The sequence below is a fragment of the Marmota flaviventris genome, chromosome 14, assembly GCF_047511675.1.
Source record: "Marmota flaviventris isolate mMarFla1 chromosome 14, mMarFla1.hap1, whole genome shotgun sequence".
NCBI lineage: Eukaryota > Metazoa > Chordata > Mammalia > Rodentia > Sciuridae > Marmota > Marmota flaviventris.
The window spans coordinates 84112194-84131964 of NC_092511.1; the positions used below are offsets into that span (position 1 = coordinate 84112194).

A 19771-nucleotide genomic window follows, 5' to 3' on the forward strand; every position below is an offset into this window, starting at 1 on the left:
TGCTGACCCACCGGTGGCACTCTGGCTGCCCACCCAGTGCCCATGCACGGCTTGATCTCTGGGGACCCCAGGTGCTTGCTTCTGCCTCTGCTGGGAAGGTCTTAAAGGCAGGAGCACCATGCCCCCCAATTCTCTGCCTCCTGGAAGGCGGCTGGTGGCTGGTCCTCCAGTGCTGGTCAGCCAAGGGCATGAGCACCACAGTGCGTGTGGAAGGGACGAGACTCCCTTTGCTGAGTCCAGCTTTAGCAGGACACTGAGTACCTGGCCAGGAAACGTGTAGGGTAAGTTCATTTGGATAAGAACAACCACTGTGACCACAAAAGAGCCAGCGGAGTAATGGGCTTTGCCTGACGGGTGTGCGTGTGCGCGTCCGTGTGTGTCGGGCAGGGGCTACGGCCTGAGGGTGGTGGACAGCTGCCCTGTGGAGAGTTGGGGAAGAGATTCCTAGTAGACACAGGTAAGTGGCAAAGGCCCTGGGTTGGTGGCAGAGTCCCTGTATTTCAGGGGCAGAAACGAGGCCAAGGTGCCCGAGCAGCGGCGTCTCCAGGGCATGGTGCAGGGCATCCTCTCTGCACCAGCAGGAGCCCTGACAGCTGCCCTGACTCTGGGAGCCATTAGCACCCACAGAAGAGGGCATTTCTTGAGGTGTCTTAGAGCCCTGCTCCAAAAAAAGCCACCACCTCTGAAATGTGTGGAATGGGCGGAAAACACAGAAACTAGCCCTCAGGGGTAGGCAGGGCTCCTCTCTGGCTCTACTATATCTGAAAACCCCCAAAGGACGGGAAAGCTCTGGAGGGAGAGTTGAAAACTTCTCAGATAAGACACAGTTATCTGATGTCAAGCCAAAGGGAAGAAAAAGTGGCACAAACCTGGGGCCAAATTTCTCCTGTGCCAAGTCCAGAATCAGCTGTGTTGCCCTGTACCTCATCCCAGGTGCACCGGGTGCTCCTGATGTTTGGGGGGTGACAACCACAAGGGCCGTGTGTACTGAAGCCAGGCCCTTGTGGGGGCTGTGGTTGGACACTCGGACACCTTTGGGGGAGGGAGAATCCAGAGGTGATGCGCCATGCTGGGAGCCGGTTCTCGGGGGCACCATGCTTTTATGGTGTGGATAAGCTACCTAGTGTCCAAAGCAAGCTCATCTTCCACTAAGAAATCCAACAATGGCAATCAAGATGGCAGAATCCCATCCAACCCCATTGAAAGAAATGAACAAAAGGGATTGCTGGTGTTGCCCGTAGAGCAGGCAGACTTTAAACTGTTCTTCCAATCTGGCAACACCAGGAGCTAGCTGTCACAGATGGCCACCTCACTTTGTGGACTAAGAAGGATCGTATCTGGCCAGGCACGGTGGCACACCCCTGTAACCCCAGCAGCTAAGGCTGAGGCAGGAGGATGGAGAGTTCAAAGCCAGCCTCAGAGATGGCGAGGCACTAAGCAGGGTCTCAGTGAGACTCTTGTCTCTAAATAAAATACAAAATAGGGCTGGGCATGTGGCTCAGTGGTACCAAAAAAAAAAAAAAAAAAAGATCATATCTGAACAAACAGAATAAAATCTGGTGTTGGATCTTTTCTGAGTGTTACTGGGAAAGACAGCGTCTCAGAGGAACTCAAGGAGACGGAGTGGTGCAGGAGACAGAGCCAGACCTTCAGCCTCTGGAAGCAATGAGGAGCCAAGCAAAAGCACATGTCACTCCAGCAAGCCCACGGCCTCCGGTGGGTACTACACCTGCCTCCAGCTGAAACATGGCGTAGGCAAAATCTGCCCCAAGCCTGCCCTTGCTCACTCCTCTTGTGCGTGCAGGAGCATTCCTGATAGTTCTGATATGAAGTCATCGTCAGTGAAAACACAGAAAACTGCAGATACTGATGCAAGTTTCTAATTTCAACCTGAACATTAAACAAAAAAGCAAGTATCGTGCTTTCTCCAGAAAAGAAACCACAGATAAATGGCCTTGATTCCAACTCTCTGCAGTTCTGTCCTATTAGCAAAACCAAGAATCCAAGCAAATACCTTGCCTAGTGCCATGGAGTGTGTCCCATAAAGGTTTATGGACTGGAAACCTGGTCCCTCAATTCATAAGTTAATGGCCTGGGAGTGGGGTGTTCTGGAGGTCACCAGGGTCCCATGAGGCTGAGGGGGGGGGGGCTCGCATGCTGGGGTCAGTGGCCTTGTAAGAAGAGATCTGAGCTGGCGTGCCTGCTCCGACCCACCATGTGCTGTCCTCCGCCATGTTACCATTCAGCATGAGGCCCCCCGCAGGGGCAGAACAGGTGCCTGTGCCATGCCGTGCGCTGTTCTGTCTCCAGAACTGTGAGCTGAATAACCTTGATTGCTTTATAAATAACCTGGCCTTAGGTGTTTTGTTAGAGCAACAGGAAGTAGACCAAGAAGCCAGTATTCCCCCTGAGGTGCCCAGTGAAAGTGGCTCCAAGAGGATGGACGGTGTGCTTCCCATGAGCTTGCAGTCGGGGTAAAGCAGCAGGTGAAGAGGACATCTCCGGTGGGCTGAGTGTGGGCGCTGGAAATAATTAGCACACTTAACGTTTAAGAAGGAGGGCGAGGAAAAAGCCCAATGACAGTAAGTGTTTCAGTCAGCTTTTTCCCTGCTGTGACTAATGACCAGAACAATTGTAGAGGAGGATCAACTTATTTGGGGCTCGCAGTTTCAGAGGTCTCAGTCCATGGATGGCTGGCTGCACTCCTCAAGGCTCCAGGTGAGGCAAAACATCATGGCAGAAGGTGTGCACAGGAAGGCAGCTTGTATGACGATCAGAGGGTGCAGAGACTCCACTCGCCTTGAGGCATCAGTTAATTCCACCAGGAGATTGACTTACTGGTTGGGAACACCTCATATCCAAAGCTGAACAGCAAGTGTTCCATGCCGGAGGACAGAAGTGCTGACACAGTTGGCCACGAGACACTGGATGTGGTGGATCATGGAGCAGCAACCAATGAAAACCATGCAGAGATGTGCAACAGCCGCGTGTATACACAAGTGCACATACACAGACGTCCTTGCTCGGTCACCTGGGAGGGCCAGGGATAGTAACACCTCACAGCAACAAGCACACATAGCACACAGATGATGGCCTCTGACACCACCCTCAGTAGAACACAGGAGCACCTCCTCTTAGAGAGATGGCTGACTCCAGGGCTGGGGCAGGAGACAGGCAGGATGCGCTGAACATCTCAGAGTGCCGGGATATAAGGAGTGTGCGTGTGGGCATGTGTGTGCAGCCAACAAGAAGAGCACTCATGCCCAAAGCTAGAATAATTTCAGCAAGAAAATAAAGTAGTATTGGATTATGACCCAAAGTACCTTGGGGGCTCAAAACAGGATACCCTACACTGTAGCGCCTTGGTATGCTAGCTATGTTACTGTCACCAGGAGACAGCAGACCCTTCCCTGAGGTTGCCCTGTCTGTTCAAAGGCCAGGTCTACCAAAGGAGAACACTATGGCCTTCCGTCTTCCTACGGACTGTCATTGACTGAGGAAGAGGAGACACCCCATCACAGAAGAAGACGGAAAATCCTAGCATACATGGGCCAGGAAGTGTGCTGCAGGCACTGTCTGTCCTTCAGGCCATTCGCGACCCTCTTCCTCTAAAACTGCCTACAGTCCCTGTCCCTCTCCCCTTGGAGAAGGGGCGGAGAAGCTTCAGAATCTCACTGGTGTCTTGGTGCCCCGCCTCCAGCCAGGCCCCTGGGACCAGGCCTGGTACTTTCCTCTCCTCCATCTCGTGGCTTTATTTCAGCAGACAGAGGTGCAAACTTGAGAGAGGGAAGTGAGGAACTCTTTACCCCTATAGTATAAAGTAAATATCCAGATAAATCATCTGGTAAATAAATAAGTGGGGCAAAGAGACAAATCTCCCTAATGAAGAATTCCACGTAGTTTATATAGTTACCACACCTTCAAGGCATGAGTGCAGATCCCCAGTAGCCCTGCAGTGTAGACGTAGTGAATGTCCACACCACTGTGTATGTAGTATGTACATAGTGAACAAATATAGGCTTTTGCTAAGAATAGTGTATCAATATTGGCTCATTAATTACTATAACTGTACTATATTAACATAGAATGTTAACAATGGGGGCACTAGTGGGAAGGTATATAGGAATTTGATATAAGATAAACAATGAATAATGATTTTTAGTATAAATACAACCTGCCTGGGTTCAGTGGTACATACCTATAATCCCAGCAGTTTGAGAGGCTGAGGCAGGAGGATTGCAAGTCGAGGCCAGCCTGGGCAACTTAGGTGAGATTCTGTCAAAATAAAAAGGGTTGGGGATAAAGCTCAGTGGTAAAGCACCTTGGGGTTAATCCCCAGTACTAAATAAAAACATCCCATGTAATATTGGGGACATGTTTGTACTATGCATTATTGTTGTTTATCAAGAATTCAAACTCACCTGGGTACCCCCTGCTTCTCCGGGTGGCCCTCCCGGGTCTCAGTGCTATCACTGGCTGTCCCAGCCTCTGCTGTCACCTTCTTTGCTGACTGTGGCTAGGTGAGGGTGTGAGGTGTGCAGAGATAACAGAACCCTATGCCCTCCGATGTCCTGGGGGCCACGGGCAAGGCCCGGCAGGCCGGAGTCCACCCTGGTCCTGCTCAGGCCCTCTTTCCCAGACCCTGACAACTCTGTCCCTTCTGGTTGTCACTGCCCCAGATCCGCGCAGATCAAAAGCTGGGCTTGCGAGGAAGGGAGAGAAGCAGGCTCTTACACAGATGAGGGCTTGGGGTCTCCCGGGCCGCCACTCAGTGTCCCGCCTCATAGGCCTGTTAGGGACACCTACAGCTATGCTGTGGGGAGCGGGAGCCCTCTCCCCTTGCCCTCCAGCCGCAACCCAGCTCTTTCAGCCTCAGAGGTCACAGTCATTCCCCTGCTCGGGCTGAGAAGGCAGGGGGCGCCCTGGTTGCCTCCGTCTGGCCCTCCAGGCGGTCTGGCTGCTCCCTCTCCTGCGCGTTTCCCACACCCAGATTCTCTCAGGGCCTCCTGGAGCAGCACCCCCAGGTCCCATGGGCCCCTCCGGCCAGCGCTTCCTTTCCTCAAGTGCACGCGGGAACGGGAGCCCGCTGCTGGGAGCCGCAGTACGCAGCGTTTCCCAGACGTTCCGCTCCGCTCCCGCTGCTCCCACTTCCGGTCGGGAGCTCGGCTCTCATCACGAGCACATGGCGCCCACGTGCTGCTGTGGGCGAGACCTCCGTGCCTACGTTGTGGGCGTGGCCACGGTGTTAGGGTTGTGGGCGTGACCGCCGTGCCTGCTTGTGGGCGTGGCCGCAGTCCTGGGCGGGGGCGGGGCCTCCTCCCTCCTGCGGACACCCCAGTGCCGAGGGACTATGAGGGCCAGCACTGGCCTGCCAGACATGACTCCAAGATCTCTAGGAATTTTTGCAAACTCCTTGTTAAACACAGCCATTATTTAAAATGACAGAACCTCTGGTAGACAAATAAAAAAGGAAGGTAAAGGACACTCAACACGCATCATTTCCTATTTTAGCACATTTTACTACTTCCTGTGCCGTGTCTGTGGGGTTCATGAGATGCATGCCCCCCCCCCCCCATCCCTTCAGGAGCTAGGCCAGTGGGAGGTTTACCCAGGGAAACAGCCAGCGACGGGTTAGGACCTGGAGAACCGGCTGTTAGGTTTCCTAGCACAGCACTGTCCAGGCGGTCCTTCTGATCTAGAGACAAACCCCGGGCCACCTTTTTCTAGCGGGGCATGTGATGCCAGCCCAGCACCTCCCCCTTGCGGTCCTCCACTGCTGTGGGCCCCGGCACCTCCACTCAGCTGGGCAGGTCTGTCCCTCTCCCTGTCACTGCCCCCCAGTGCTCCTCTGCCGCCTCCTGTGCCCTCACCTAAGCGCCACAGCTGGGGCCCCACAGAGCTCCCTCCCGTTGTCCTGATTCCTCACCCCCAAATTCCCCGGCCACGTTTTAAATAAGCTCATCCGAACTTTCCGGGAGGAGCTCACAGCACCGCTACCAAAACAGCCCCTGGAGACGGTGCCATGTCTCCGCGCAGGGCACCTGTTCACTCTGCACAGTGACACCCGCGCCTGCACCACTCTGGAGTCCCACCCCTCCCTATAAAAGTCCCCCCACCCCTCCTTGTGCAGACACCCCCTCCTCCCTGGGCAGGTCCCGCGGAGTCCTGATACCCCGACGAGAAACCAGCACAGGGGACAGGGTTGCATTTTAGGGATGGGAGAGAACTCTCCAGATGACGTCAAGCCATGTGTGAGACCTTGAGGATTTTGTGGCTGTGCCTTGGGACTCTGAGTAGGGTTGGGGAAGAAGGGACTTCACCCCAACATGGGTTTGGACAGAGTTGAGTGTCCTCTAAGGGTGGATGGGCTGAAGTTTACCACTGGGAGGTAGTGAGAGGATGGAGATTGATCCAACTCTAGGTTCAGAGGTGGAGCCTTTGGGAGGGACAGGGTGAGATGACATTGTTGGTAGGGCCCTAAGCACTGTAGTGAGGCCCTGTCTCTAACTAAAGAGGGCTGGGCGGTGGCTCAGTGGTTAAGTGCCCCTGGGTTCAGTCCCTGGTACCAAAATAAAAGAAGCGCTCTCTGGCTCAGAGGCTGCCCTGGGCTCCTCTCCACGCCTCCTCCAATGACCTTGAATACCCAAAGTCCTTGAGGACATGCTGAGGTCATAGACAAAAATCTCCCCAGCACAGTGATCGACCCATGGCAGGTGCTGAACCCATGTCAGCTCCTGGTGCCTCTTAAATGCATCTCTCACTGTGCACCAGGACAGCTCGGAGCAGGAGGGAGACAGGGTTATGTGTCCTCGTCCATGTCTTCGTCTTTCTCGAGCTTTTCCTACTGTATGGCAGGAAGTGGGGTGGGGATGCTGAGTGGAGCTTCCACTGGAAGGTCAGGGTGCAGGGGGCACATGGGGGCAGGGCAGAGAGGCCAGAGTGGCCAACAGGCATCTTGAAGGGAGAGTAGTGGCACCTCGTGCAGGTCTCTGTGCAGCTCTGGGGGCACCCTGCCTACCCTGCCGCACCCCCAGAATCCTCAACAGAGCTACATCGCCTGTTAAAAGCTGGGCCTGAGTCCCACTCAGCCTCTTCCTGGCTGCAGGAGCCTCTGGGTTGTGTGGGGTGTAGCATGGGGCAAAGGTCACCCAGGACACAGGGGCTTGGGGGTCAGATGAGCACTAGGGTGGGGTGATGGCGCTGGTCCCCAGCGCTGCCTTGGTTTCCATGACGATGGCGATGTTGGTGGCAATTCCTAACACCTGCTGTGCGGGGCGTTCATCTGTGTGAGTTCCTCATGGAACTTAGATTCTATAGGGGACAGGGACAATCAATGAGCAATCACGATGGCATATAATGTGGCAATAGGAATATAAGAGCAATCACCCCCGAGCCATGCCTGGGGGCTGCAGTGGTGGGGCCCGGCATCTCTGAGGAGCCCGTCTCTTTGGGTCTTCCCCACTGCTGGCCACCTGGAGGGGACTGGAGACCGGCTGCCATTGTTCTCCCTCCTCTGAAGCTTCTCCCTCACACCCTCCCTTAGCCCCCTCTTTCCCTGGCCAGCCCCTGGCCAGCCCCTGGCCATTTTCTCCTAGCCTAGGAGTATTTTATACTGTTCTGCTCAGGGTACTTTCCCAGGCAGGAAGTTGAATGTCCTTGGGAGGTGCCAGCCCCCAGGCCCTGGTCAGTTCTTCCTTTTATGTGGGTCCCTCCAGCTGCACACCACAGGTTGGGGGTGTTTCCTGGGGGGGGGGCAGGTTTCTGTTCTCACGACTAAAAGGCTCAGGGGTCACTCCAGTTAAACTGGGCTAACTGGGCTGCACAAAATAACCACACAAGAGACACAAATATCTTTTTCTTTGGGGTTGCTGTGACAGCTCCTCTGACCTTAAGGGTCTGCAGAAAGAGAGAGAGTGAGAGCAAGTGCTGACCCCTTTTATTGAGAAGAAGCTATTCAAATGAGGCAGGGGGTCAGGTTTCAGGGGGCTGAGTCTATCTTCATGATGTCCACTGTCAGCAGGTTGACTGACACCTGGGTAGGCCACACCCAAGGGCACAGTAAGAGAAGGGGACACACAAGGCATTTCCATGGAAGATTCTATCCTAAACAGGGCAAGGGGTTATATTACAAAGGAACAGGTGAGCGTAGCTTCACCCATGGGGATGTAGCAAGACACACCCATACATGAGACACCGACCCTTGGACCCAAGAAGGGTGGGAAAAGCTCTGCCATATTTCTGCGACTGAGTGCCTCAGCACCCAGCCGGGGAGTGTGACTCAGTCACGTGTAAGGTTGGTCTCCCACAGGGGTGTTTTTCCCTGGGATCAGGATGATCCAGTCCTTCTGAATGATGTGATCATCTGCAACTACGTCTTTAAGGTCCCGTAACATTGCTTTTAAAGGAGGTGCTGATTTATGGTATTTCTTGCCACCCATTCATCAGTGCTGAACGATCTGTGTGATACTGTGAAATATAATATGGCAGAGAACAGGGTAGGTCTTGCAAGTCAGGGGGTGGGTGGTGATATGTTTACCTGTACCACATTAGCCATGCCGCTCCCCCACCCCACCATGCTGACACCATGGTGAGAGCCACTTCTGTCCAAATCATTACAACACAGCACGTTCAGGCTGCTGGGGTTTAAGTTCGAACAGCCAGGGTGACAGGTCACTTGTCCTGCTGGCTCTGCTTTCTTGCCTGCCTCCAGGGTTGAATGGCAGGATGTGCATAGCCTTTCCAAGGCTCAGAGCAGCTGTGCCACTGCTGGTGCCCAGTGTCCGCCTTGCCAACTGATCCCTGGACACTCTGCAGGCTCTAGTTCCCAAGTGCGTTCTTCGGAAAGCCCCACCCTGGACTTGGGTTTCTGCCTGTACATTCCTTCCTCCTCCCTACCCCCAGGTACTCCTCCCTGCCCACCCCCACTGAATGCCCCACCTCCCGCCTGCCCTCACCCCTCCACCTGACTCCAGGTTCCTGCATTCCAAACTACTTCGTGGGTTCTTCCAGCTGTCTGCCCATCTGGAGCTGTCAATGCTCAGCTCAGGGGTTCATGAAGTTCCAGAGCCCCACACAGGATGGCGCCCCCGAGGGCTGCTGCCAGGTGCTCAAGTCTCCAGCGACTCTTGTTACCAGTGAGTCTGGCTTGGTGAAGCATGGAAAGCCACCTCCCGAATGGCAGGTGCCATTTGCACCACAGAATTTCTAATGGTTTAACTGCAGTGATTTGCAGAGAGCTTTAGTGGTAAGATGCAAATGAAGATGAGAAAATTGAACAAGGAGACACATTCAGCCCCGTCCAGTGGAGGTTCCCATTTCAAGGGTCTCAAATTGGAGGATGTTGTTGGAGAGTCCAGGGTGAGGGCAGTCCAGGGTGCTGCAGGCAGGGCCAGCCTCAAGCTTTTGTCCGGCAGGTAAAGACTGGATCTGGGGACAGCTAGGACAACTGTGGGACCTGGGGCAGAGGAAGGAGGAAGGAGGTCTCTACACTAACTGACCCTGGTGCTCACAGCTAAGTCAGGCTGGTGCATGAGCAATCAGGAGGCGGCAGGCACCTGACACACTGGACAGACAGGGAAGGTGTGTCGGGCCTTCAGATTCACAGGGTTTTGCAACTGCAGACAGGAAGCGCTCAGAGCTGACAGTGCTCAGGAGCAGCCCCTCACCATCTGATGGTGACCTTGGCCACAGGAGAGAGGCCGCCCTCCCACCCAATGAGGGCAGGTGGATTTTACATAAATCAGAATAATGGGGATTTGAAACTTGACATAATGCAAAAATTTCCTTAGTAGAAAACCACCTCCAACAAAAATGCATAGAATTTCAAAGCTGTGTAAGGGGGTGAGGTAGGGGGCATGAAGCGTGCTCGTTTCAGAGAGTGAGCAAGTGACAGAAGTGTCACTGTCCTTTGTCCAGCTGGAGTGACCTGCTGTTGATGTGCTTCCTGAGTCAGGTTTTTGGCGATCGTCCTGTGATCATTTGAACCCTCATGCTGAGTTGTAATCTTCAACACAAGCAGAGCATCCGGCTGCCACTCGGGTGCTAGCTCAGAGGCGAAGAGCACACCATCATTGGCAGCTTTGGCGGACAGTTGGGGGAGGTGGACTGTCATGAAGGTCTGAAGACGTGGGACCTGCCAGCCTGCTGGTTGTAGGACAAGCACTCCTAAGAAATATCGGTGATGCTGCTGAGAAAAGCAGAGCGTTAAAGATCCAAAAGTGGCCTGACCTTCTTTCTTTTCAGTTGACCCCAGGGAGAATCAGCCTTGACCTGAGGGCTTCAGCAGTGCAGGTCTCATCTAGAACATTCTACCCTGAATCTTCAGAGTAGGAGCTCCCAGGGTGGAGCTTCCCCGGCAGCAGAGGCTGGATCAACACCATGTAGGACGTCACCCCCAAGATGCACCACATCAGCTCTGTCAGGAGAGGGGCGGGCAGTCTGGACAGACCCATTCCCGTGCCTCTGGCTGCGGGCTGCGACTGCATCCTTGAATGTGCATGGAGCAGGACCTGGAGGTGACATCCTCACCTGCAGACTGTGGGTGCTTCTAGGCCCCGACTGTTTTCCCAGGACGTCTCTGTTCCGAAAACTGGGCCTTATTTAGAAAGCAAGAAAGAGGTGCCCAGGCACACCATCCTGGGGGCCAGGGACTGGGGAACAGGTCCTCAATCCCTGTCCCAGCTGTCCTGGTGCAGTGTGGCAGTGACCATCGAAGAGGGCACAGCATCCCCTTCTGTTTTCCTGCCCTGAGCTCACAGCACCTCCGGGGTGGGGGGATGTAAATGAGGGGCTTAGTCAACAGATGCCTGTTTCTCATGGTTTGGAGGCTGAGGTCTAAGATGGGGTACTGGCAGAGGTGGTGTCTGGGGAGACCCTCTTCCACACCTTCTGATGGCCACCTTCTCTTGTGTCTGCAGATGGCAGAGATGGGAGAACTGGTCTCTTCCTTTGTGTGTGTGTGTGTGTGTGTGTGTGTGGTGCTGGGGATTGAACCCAGGGTCTCGCACGTAGGAGGCGAGCGCTCTACCGCTGAGCCACAACCCCAGCCCCTCTCTGCCACTTCTTACAAGGGCACTATCCCATCCGGAGAGCCCTACCCTGTAACCTCTTGTAAACCTAATTATCGCCCAAAGTTGGCCAGGGCTCCCACTGGGGCTTAGGACTGCAACATACTAATATTGGGGAGACCCAAACACTCAGTCCATCCCAGCACAGCAGGGCTCAGGACCTTCCAACGTGGTAAAGGCTCTTTAGGTAAATCCCTCTGCAGGAGGCTGCTCTGGGCTCTGTGTGCTCCCCACGTCACTGCCCCTGCAACAGCTGCCACCCCATTGTGGCCCCAGAAGTGTCAGGCAGAAAGGACAGCCCGGGTCTAAAGGAGGAAGGCAGAGGGTGGGGTTGGGCCTTCCTGCTCCATTCTGAGGAAACTCCCCCAGAGAGCTCAGGGCCAGCCTGGCCACTGGGCCACAGACTGGGAGGTGGCTGTCAGCTGGGAGTAGGGCCTGTGCCCTGGACCCAGGAGCCCAAGAGAGAGGTGGATGCTGAGGTTATCGCAATGTGGCTTGGCCGGGAGGATCAGTCCTCAACCAGAAAAGGTGACCGCAGCCACTTGCTGGACATGACCCAGTGAGGAGCCAGTGGAGTGCAGACCCTGTCCCATCATTGCAAGAAGCCCAGGCACACCATCTTGGGGGACAGGGACTGGGGCACATGTCCTAAGGCCCAGGGAGTGCTTGCTTGGATGGGGAGGGGAGGGAGTTAGCCCAAGGCCAGCACAGCTACCCCAGCCTGTCCCCGGAGGCTCCGTACTGTTCCATGCCATGGGCTCGGCTCTGCTGGGTGCTACCCTCTAGATGCCATGTTTCCTCAGTGACAGTGACAAGACCATGTGTTCTCTGGGGACAGAGAGCACTTCCCCACTCAGTGGGATACATACAGTCGGTCATCAGACCAATGCTTGTGCCGTCTCTCGGAAGTGATCTTGAATGTGGAAGTGAGCATCTCAGAGCTGTGCAAAGCACCAGGGCCTCAGCTTGGACCTGCCAGCCTCCTCTGTCCCCCACCCCATCCAGCACCTCCTCTGCACGAGCGTTCCCAGGAAAGATGTGATCCTGGGAAACCGGCCATCTGTATAAGGGGTCCACACATTTCCACTTATCTGTCAGCAATCACTTATTTAAGAGCTGCACGTTTAAAAAAAAAAAAAGGATTATTCATTCCCCCCCCTTTTTTTTTCTTTTTTCTTTTTGCAAAAGATATCGCAAAACAGAACTCACCCTGAAACTGAGAGAAGTGATTCTGCGTTACCATGCTCTGGAAGGTTTTAGCTCCCATCCGGGAGCAGTTTGCAAACCACCCCCCACACCCCCCCTTGCACCACCCCCCTCCCGCCTTCATTTATAAAGAAACCTCCTACATGGTGCTATTAAAATAAAAACTTACTCATCTGCTTAGTCAATGCCGAGCAGAATTTCTTTCATAGGTTTCCTATGAATGAGTTCTGAACTCACAGGTCTAGAAAATGAAACTGCTCAAAAAGAATATGAAAATGATTTGAAAAGGTGCCAGAAAATACTCTGTGCCTGTGTGATACGGGTGGGGAGAGGACCGGCTCGTGGGAGGGGAGTGTCCCAAGGCTTCAGGTGATGATGATTAGAGGATAAACCCCGGAGTTGCCGTGGGAAGATGCCGTCTAGGCTACGACACCCCCACTCCAGACCCCTGGGCTGCTCAGTGCATGGCCTCTGCTTCCCCGCTGTGTCTGAGGTCTTGGCGTGGGGTCTCGGCTGTCCTCAGTGCTGGCTGCGTGTTGGGCTAGTTGCTGGGCCAGCCTCAGCCCCATCTCTTTCCTGGACTGTGGGTATCAACAACACTCCGTGGGATGCGGGCTGACCTCGTCCCTGATTCCTCTGAGTTCAAGATTCAGAGTAATCCCAATCCCTGGTCATAACAGGCTTATGAGTGGCTCTCTGGGTTAGTTTTGGTTATGTAATCGGTTACTTCCAATAATATAATAAGCACCCAGGAATCCACCTCCCAAAACCAAAGCTAGGTCTGGGGCCACAGCCTCCATCTCACCATGGAGGCCCCAGAGTCAGCATGGAGGGCCCAGGTGTGCACCACCACCCTGGGTCCTGTGTTCTGACATCCCGGCTCCTTCTTGTCCATCTTGACACTTCTGTAGGGTTCCTAGAAAGTGTGTGTAGTTTTATCCTGATGGTTTTGAACGTTATAAAAATGGCACACTGTGTGCAACTTCTGGGGGTTTCCTGTGTTTTATCAATGCTAGGCACTAGGGCCATCCACTGCACTATGTCCCTGTGGTGGGTGAAGGTGTCTGAGTGCACTGAGTCTCTGTCCAGGCTGCCACCCAAGGTCCCTGAAAGGGGAGGAGGGAACTTGCTAGTTAGTCCAGTGCTGTAAGAATCCTCCTTGTGCTCATCCTGTGGAAGCCTAAGTGGGCGTGGACCTCAAAGGAGATCATGTCAGAGAACACGGGAAAGTTCAACTTGAGAAGCTTCATCCAATGTGCTGTTTCCTTAAGAGACTGCACAGATCTGTAGCCCCCGGGCTTCATCCCGCACCTCTAGCTCACTGAATGGGGGGACCATGCTATTTCCCTGTGATCTTGATTTGCAGGGTTTTTTTTGTACTGGGGATTAAACCCAGGGGTGCTTAACCACTGAGCCACATCCCCAGCCCTTTTTTATTTTTTTATTTAAAGACAGGGTCTTGCTAAGTTTCTGAGGCTGGCTTTGAACTTGAGATCCTCCTGCCTCAGCCTCCCAAGCTGCTGGGAGTACAGGCATGGGCCACTGTGCCTGGCAGTTCTATGCACACTTTTAATACCAAACCTCTGAGGCTGACATTATGAACATCCTGTTCTAGGTTCCCCTTTATCTACTCTCTTTTCAGAGACATTGCCAGGTGGATGGCAGTTCTTGGTTTTGATACAAGTTAAATGTATCATTTTATAGTCAACAATTTTTGTGCTTAAGGAAGTCTGCAGCGATCCTAATCTTTTTATCCTATAGAAGATTGTCTACTATGAATACGTGGTATTATCTACTATAGATTTTAAAGTTCGTTTTTGTCACTTAATGCCTTAATTTCTTTGGTACTGCTTTTCAGACACTCTTGGGAGAGGCCTCCATTTCTTTTCCTCACAGGGTGACCATTTTCTTCAGTTCCATTTATTGGTCCTTGAATACATGGTATTTCCAGGCTTGTTTATTCTCTATCATATACTAAACCTCATTCTACGCATGGCCTTTTTCTGGGATCTCATTCGTATTCCATGGTCATTTTTTCCTGCCCACGGACCAGTTCTGTAGGATTTTAATTACTCCAGCATCATAGAAGTCCCACTAGCTAGTAAGGCAAGTTGCTGATCACTTCTTCTTCAGAAATATCCTGGCTATTATTTGCCCTTTACTTTTTCAAATAAATGGGGCTGGAGGTGTAGCTTGGTGGCAGAGTGCTTGCCCAGCATGCAAGTACCCCCAGCAATCCCCAGGCCCGCGCACGCACACACGTGCGTGCACACACACACATACCCACACATACCCAAGGATTTGGTAGGAATTGCCCTGAAGGTGTGGATCAAATTATAACATTTAGTCATTTTGTCCTTGAGCATGATATCTCTCTCCATTTGTTTAGGCCTTCTTTAATATCTGTTAGTAAAGTCTTACACTCTCTTTTTAGAAGCTTTGGACATCTATTGTTAGATTTATTCTCAGGAAGTTGACGTTTTTCTAGCATTTTCTAGTACTGTTGCAAATAGTATCAGGTCTTCAATTGAACTTCCTAGTTATTGGATGCATGCAAATCTGTATTACCTTTCTGTTACTGTAACAGATATCTGGATAATCAACTTATACAGCGAAAAGGTTTGTTTGTTCTCACAGTTGTGGAGGTACCAGTCCATGTGGGATGGGCTCTGTTGCTTTGGGCCTGTGGTGAGGCAGTGCCTCATGGCAGGAGCGTGTAGTGGAGCAGACACTTACTTATGGCTGGTGTGTGAAAAGGAGGAAGAGGAAGAGACCAGAGTCCCACAATCCTCTTCGAGGGCATGCCCCCAGTGACCTCCCATGAGGCCTGGCCTTATCTCCCGATGGTGCCACGCTGGAGACCCGCCTTTAACACGGGGCCTCCTGGGAGACATTCCAGGTCCAAATTATAGCACATTTTTATATCTTCATCCAATTTTATTATTTCACTAGACATTTGTAGATTTGGGGGAGTTTTCTATATGAGCAATTATGTCTCATGCAGACCATAACAGTTTTACTTCCTTTGTAAGATTATTTTAAGGACTAACTAGGGTTATGCAAACAGAGAAGCTGCAGCGGTTGGCAGCTGGTTCGCGCCGTGGCTGCCGGGTCCATCCCTCCTTAGTGAAACAAGACTTCTAGAAATTGCTGCAACCAATTGCCTCATGCTGAAGAAGAGGGAGCTCAGATCCATTTCATGATTCCTCTGGGGTCCCACGGAGGCTCAGTGTCCGGGCTAGACCTGGAAAACTTGGGTTCCTGGGCTGGAAGGTGAGCGTCCTTCCTCTTAATCCCCAGTCTTGCTCTGTGTGGCATAAACATCTGCCAAGGGTGTCTTCCTGTGAGCAGAGATCTCTGGTGCCCGAGACCAGCAGCCTGAGCGCCCCTCCAGCTGAGTCCCAGGATTCCCACCTGCACACGCTTCCAACAGAGGAAAAAGCTACGCACTGCAACTCAGAGGTGCAGAAAATAGTCATGCATCTCATTTAAAAATTCTCGACACTGATCACATCGTTTCCTGTAGGAGGAAGGGGAGGAAGACAAGCCTTCAAATTACCCACAGAAAGCAGCGTGGACTCTCTGGGTCTAATTCACTTTCTTTTGGGTAAATACATAACTTAAAATTCAGATTTCCCTCTCAAAGGGTGCCTTTTCACCCTCCTCTGTCCCTGGTTGGCAGCTGGAGGAGGGAGAGGCCCCAGGCTCTCATGATGTGTGTGGGGGCCTCTGAGCAGGACTGGTGGGCTGGGGGGGCCTGGGCTGGACTTCAGCCATAAGCCTCCAGCCTCCAGCTCTGGGCCCCTGGCTCTGGCTGGCCCTGGGACCTCAGGGTCTCCACTGCTCAGACCTTCCTGCTCCTGCAGACCCTCTAACCCCCAGCTGTGCCTGTGGTCTGTGCCCAGGCCTTGAGTGGTAACCTGCTGACAGGCTGGCACACAGCTGCACGCTCCGGGAACACACAGGACACTGGGGCCCTTTTCAGGCCTCGATGAAGTGGATGGAGAGGCAGGCCAGGCTTCCCTCCCTGGGGTGGACGTTCTTGGACAGTGGCTCCGTGTCCACTTCTCTCATCTCCTCTTCTCTCTGCACACCTGTCGGCCACTCACCTGGCACAGGGCACCTGCTTCCCCTCCCTGTGGGCGGGGCTTCCCTAACCTTATTCCTTGGCCTTCTCTTGATTCCTAGGCTGGCCAGGCCCAGCTCTTTGTCGGCGAAGGGGGTTTTGAGACCTGGAATATTGTATGTCCTTTCTCAGCAAAGCCTGACTTTCAGGGCTTGTTTCTCCAGGGCCCCTTAAAAGGTCACTTTTGATATGCAAATGTCCTCCACATGTTGTCCCTGTTCCCCACGGGAGTGGTTGGCTTCTGGGTTATGACTAAGACTGCAGAGGGACAGAACATGTCCTCCCGCCCACTCTCTGCTCGGTGGGGGGGCAGCTGTGTGGGAGGGGACAAGCATTCCCTTCTCCTCCTCCCTTAGAGGACAGGAACGAACGGAGGCCACGTCTGTCCTCAGCAGCCGTCCGTCCCTGCTTAGCCACCACACAGGTCACTGCTGCTCAGAGATCAGCCTCCAGTTCCACCCTGCAGACCCCTGAGAGATCCTTCACTGGAGAAGTTATCTGAACCAATTCCCTGGTGTTCAAGAAGGAATGGAACCAGATCAGCTTCATGCTTCATGGGGGCCCTCAGCTGCTCGGGTCTTGGGCTGCTTAGATACGCGCCCTTGTCTTATCCCGGGGTCTGTGTGCGCTCCTGTCTGCCACGGATATCCAGTAATGGGGCCGTTCCCAGGAGCAGAGTATTCTGGCGCCTCCATGACCAATATTCATTAAATGAGCCCCGTGAATTAAGCTGCTTGGAGTTGCAGAGCTGATATGAGGCCAAGGCAGGACTTGAACCCAACAGGGAGGCCCCCCGGTCTGTTTCCTGACCTCTCACCTTTGTTGAGGCTGCAAGAAGTGGACAGGTGTAATGGCGCACTTCATATCACGCCTCTTTCTACCCGATTTCCCTGGAGTCCAGGACAATTAGCCAGGGGGCATTCCAGTGATCTCTCCTTGGAGTTCTAGAGAGAGGGACTATTTCTGCGGGGTTTGGTGGGTCCTCCTGGCCAGCCGGCCTTGCCTGCTATCTGCTCTCAAGGGGGGTCCTTTAACTCCAGCAGCTGGGGATCCACAGGAAGCCCTCACAGAAGCCTCGTTGTGTCTGTGTGGGGGCGGTGCAGGGCAGCTATGCTGGGGGGTCATCTTCAAGGGAATGTCTTTGCTTCTCTGCCTCAGCATGCCGGGTGCCAGCCAGGCCAGGCAGGAGTTGGGACATGGCAGCTGGAGATGTGCAGTCCCCATGTGCACCTGTGTGTCCCAGGAGGACCCTGGGCTGCAGGGTCCTGGGCTGCAGGGTCCTGGGCTGCTTACCCTCTCCCTGTCCTACCACCATGAAAGCCACGTGCACCAGGCATTCACAGAACCACAGGGGGAAGGGTACATGCCAACCTTGCCCTGGGGTCCCCTCAAACAGTGCCAGTTTCCACGCAACCTGTCCTCTCACCAGAACCCCCATACCCACCAGTGTCTAAGTGACAACCCGCAGCCCACAAGAGGAGGACGCCGGGCACCTTGGCTTGCGCTGGTATGACCCTGTGCTGGTGTGGCCCTGTGCTGGTATGACCCTGTGCTGGTGTGGCCCTGTGCTGGTATGACCCTGTGCTGGTGTGGCCCTGTGCTGGTGTGGCCCTGTGCTGGTGTGACCCTGTGCTGGTGTGGCCCTGTGCTGGTATGGCCCTGTGCTGGTGTGGCCCTGTGCTGGTGTGGCCCTGTGCTGGTATGGCCCTGTGTGGTGTGGGCCTGCTGCTCCCAGAGGAATGGGTGCTGCTCCTCTCCTGGGCACAGATACCCTTACCTGGCATGGCCTGGGTCGGATAAGCAGAAAACGCAGAGTGACCGGTTCTCCCTGGATCCAGTCAGGAGAGGCCTCGGCTTCCACAGCTTTCTGTAAATGGAAGGGAAGGACCCCAGGGAAATGCTTTTGGTCCCAGACTAGAGGGACATCCCATCATGTTGTGCCTCCTGCCGGCTCTGAAGGAGCTCTGGGCAAGGTGGCTGTATCGAGCTGGCGGTGAGGCCTCCTCAGTGAGCAGCCCATGAGCCACGCACGTACCCTGAGTCCCATGTGCACTGGTCACGCCTACAGCGTGAGCCACACAGGCACCACTGGTCACCGGTGACCCCCAGGCCCTCCAGGTGAGCCTGGGCAGCTGTTTCCAGGGCCTCTGCTTCATTCACATGCTCCGGAGGACTTCTAGGCAGGACTTTTGGCCATGCTGGGGACTGAAGGGCCTGGTGGCTTCAGAGCAGGGCTCTCCCACGGCAGGTGACATGCAGCAATTCCATGTCAGTGCTATTGATTGCTACTTTGCGAGGCAGCTGGTGACACTGGGCAGGGGAAGGACACAGGCCCTTGATTGGAAGTGGCCACAGTGTCAGCCTGACAAAGCCTGAAAGGGCATGTACACCACGTCCCTCAAATGTCACCGTCACTAGAACCAGCCCTTCTGAGACACTCTGGTTGACCCTCTGAGGCAGGTGTGGTGGGCACTGCCTGCCACCCTCCCTGTGTCACATGTGGGGAAGTGACAGGTGAAGAAGTCAAGTAGCTGGCTGAGGCTCTGCAGGACCCCACAGACTCTGGGGGTCCCAAGGGCACTCCCAGACATCCCCACACTCATTCTACCAGAAGTTCAGATCTCCCAGGACTCCTAACCTCCTCGGACGCCAGCAGCGGGAACCACGCAGGCCTGGTGCGTGGACCCCGGCCACCCCTGCTTCCACGCCACTGGTCTCACCCTTGGCCCTCTTTCCCAGCCAGCCACCCTTCCCTCCTGTCACTCAGGGGCAGCCAGAGTCCCCTCCAGTCTCTTCCTTCAAGACTGCTCCAATGGGGACAAGCAACCTTGTCACATCACGCACGTCCTTGTCTCCGGCAGATGGGGGCTTCTTTCTGCAGTCTGATCTTCTGGGAATGCTATAGGTGGTGGCTTCCTGAATCACTTAAGGGTGCCTCACAGCAGGGCCTGTTTCTCTCAGGGAGCTGCCCTGGCCTCTGGGAAGGACTGAAGGACCCTGAGAACAGAGAGTCCCCCTGAGAATCCCCAAAGCTCAGTGGGCTGCGCTGCGGTGCTCAGACCCCGTGGTCCTGTGGGGATGGAGGTGCAGAGACACCCAAATCCTGTGGGCCTCTCAGCAGCACCCTGTTTCTTTCCTCCTCATTCAAGAAACTGAGTAAAAGATTTCTCAAAAGTGAAGGTTGGCAAGTGTCCCTCTAAAGGGTCTCTTCAGAGCCAGGTCCTGCTCCTCATGAGGCAATGGGACCTCAGAACCCCTGAGCAGCCCGTGCTGAGTGGCGGGGGTGGGGGCGCTGGATGGTGAGTCTGGGGCCTGTCGCTTGGACCCCCTGGGTGGAAAGCAAAACAGAGAAGGTAAGAAGGTGGTCTGGGTT

General features: G+C 54.2%; 1 long non-coding RNA gene across 1 annotated transcript; it reads right to left on the reverse strand.

Moving 5' to 3' along the window:
• Positions 1–1789: 1789 nt before the first annotated feature.
• On the reverse strand, positions 1790–5161 carry LOC139701743 (uncharacterized). The gene is made up of 3 exons (XR_011704252.1): positions 4422–5161; positions 4199–4275; positions 1790–3031 (listed from the first exon to the last, which is right to left on the reverse strand). It is a non-coding gene; the product is annotated as an uncharacterized lncRNA (long non-coding RNA).
• Positions 5162–19771: the final 14610 nt, after the last annotated feature.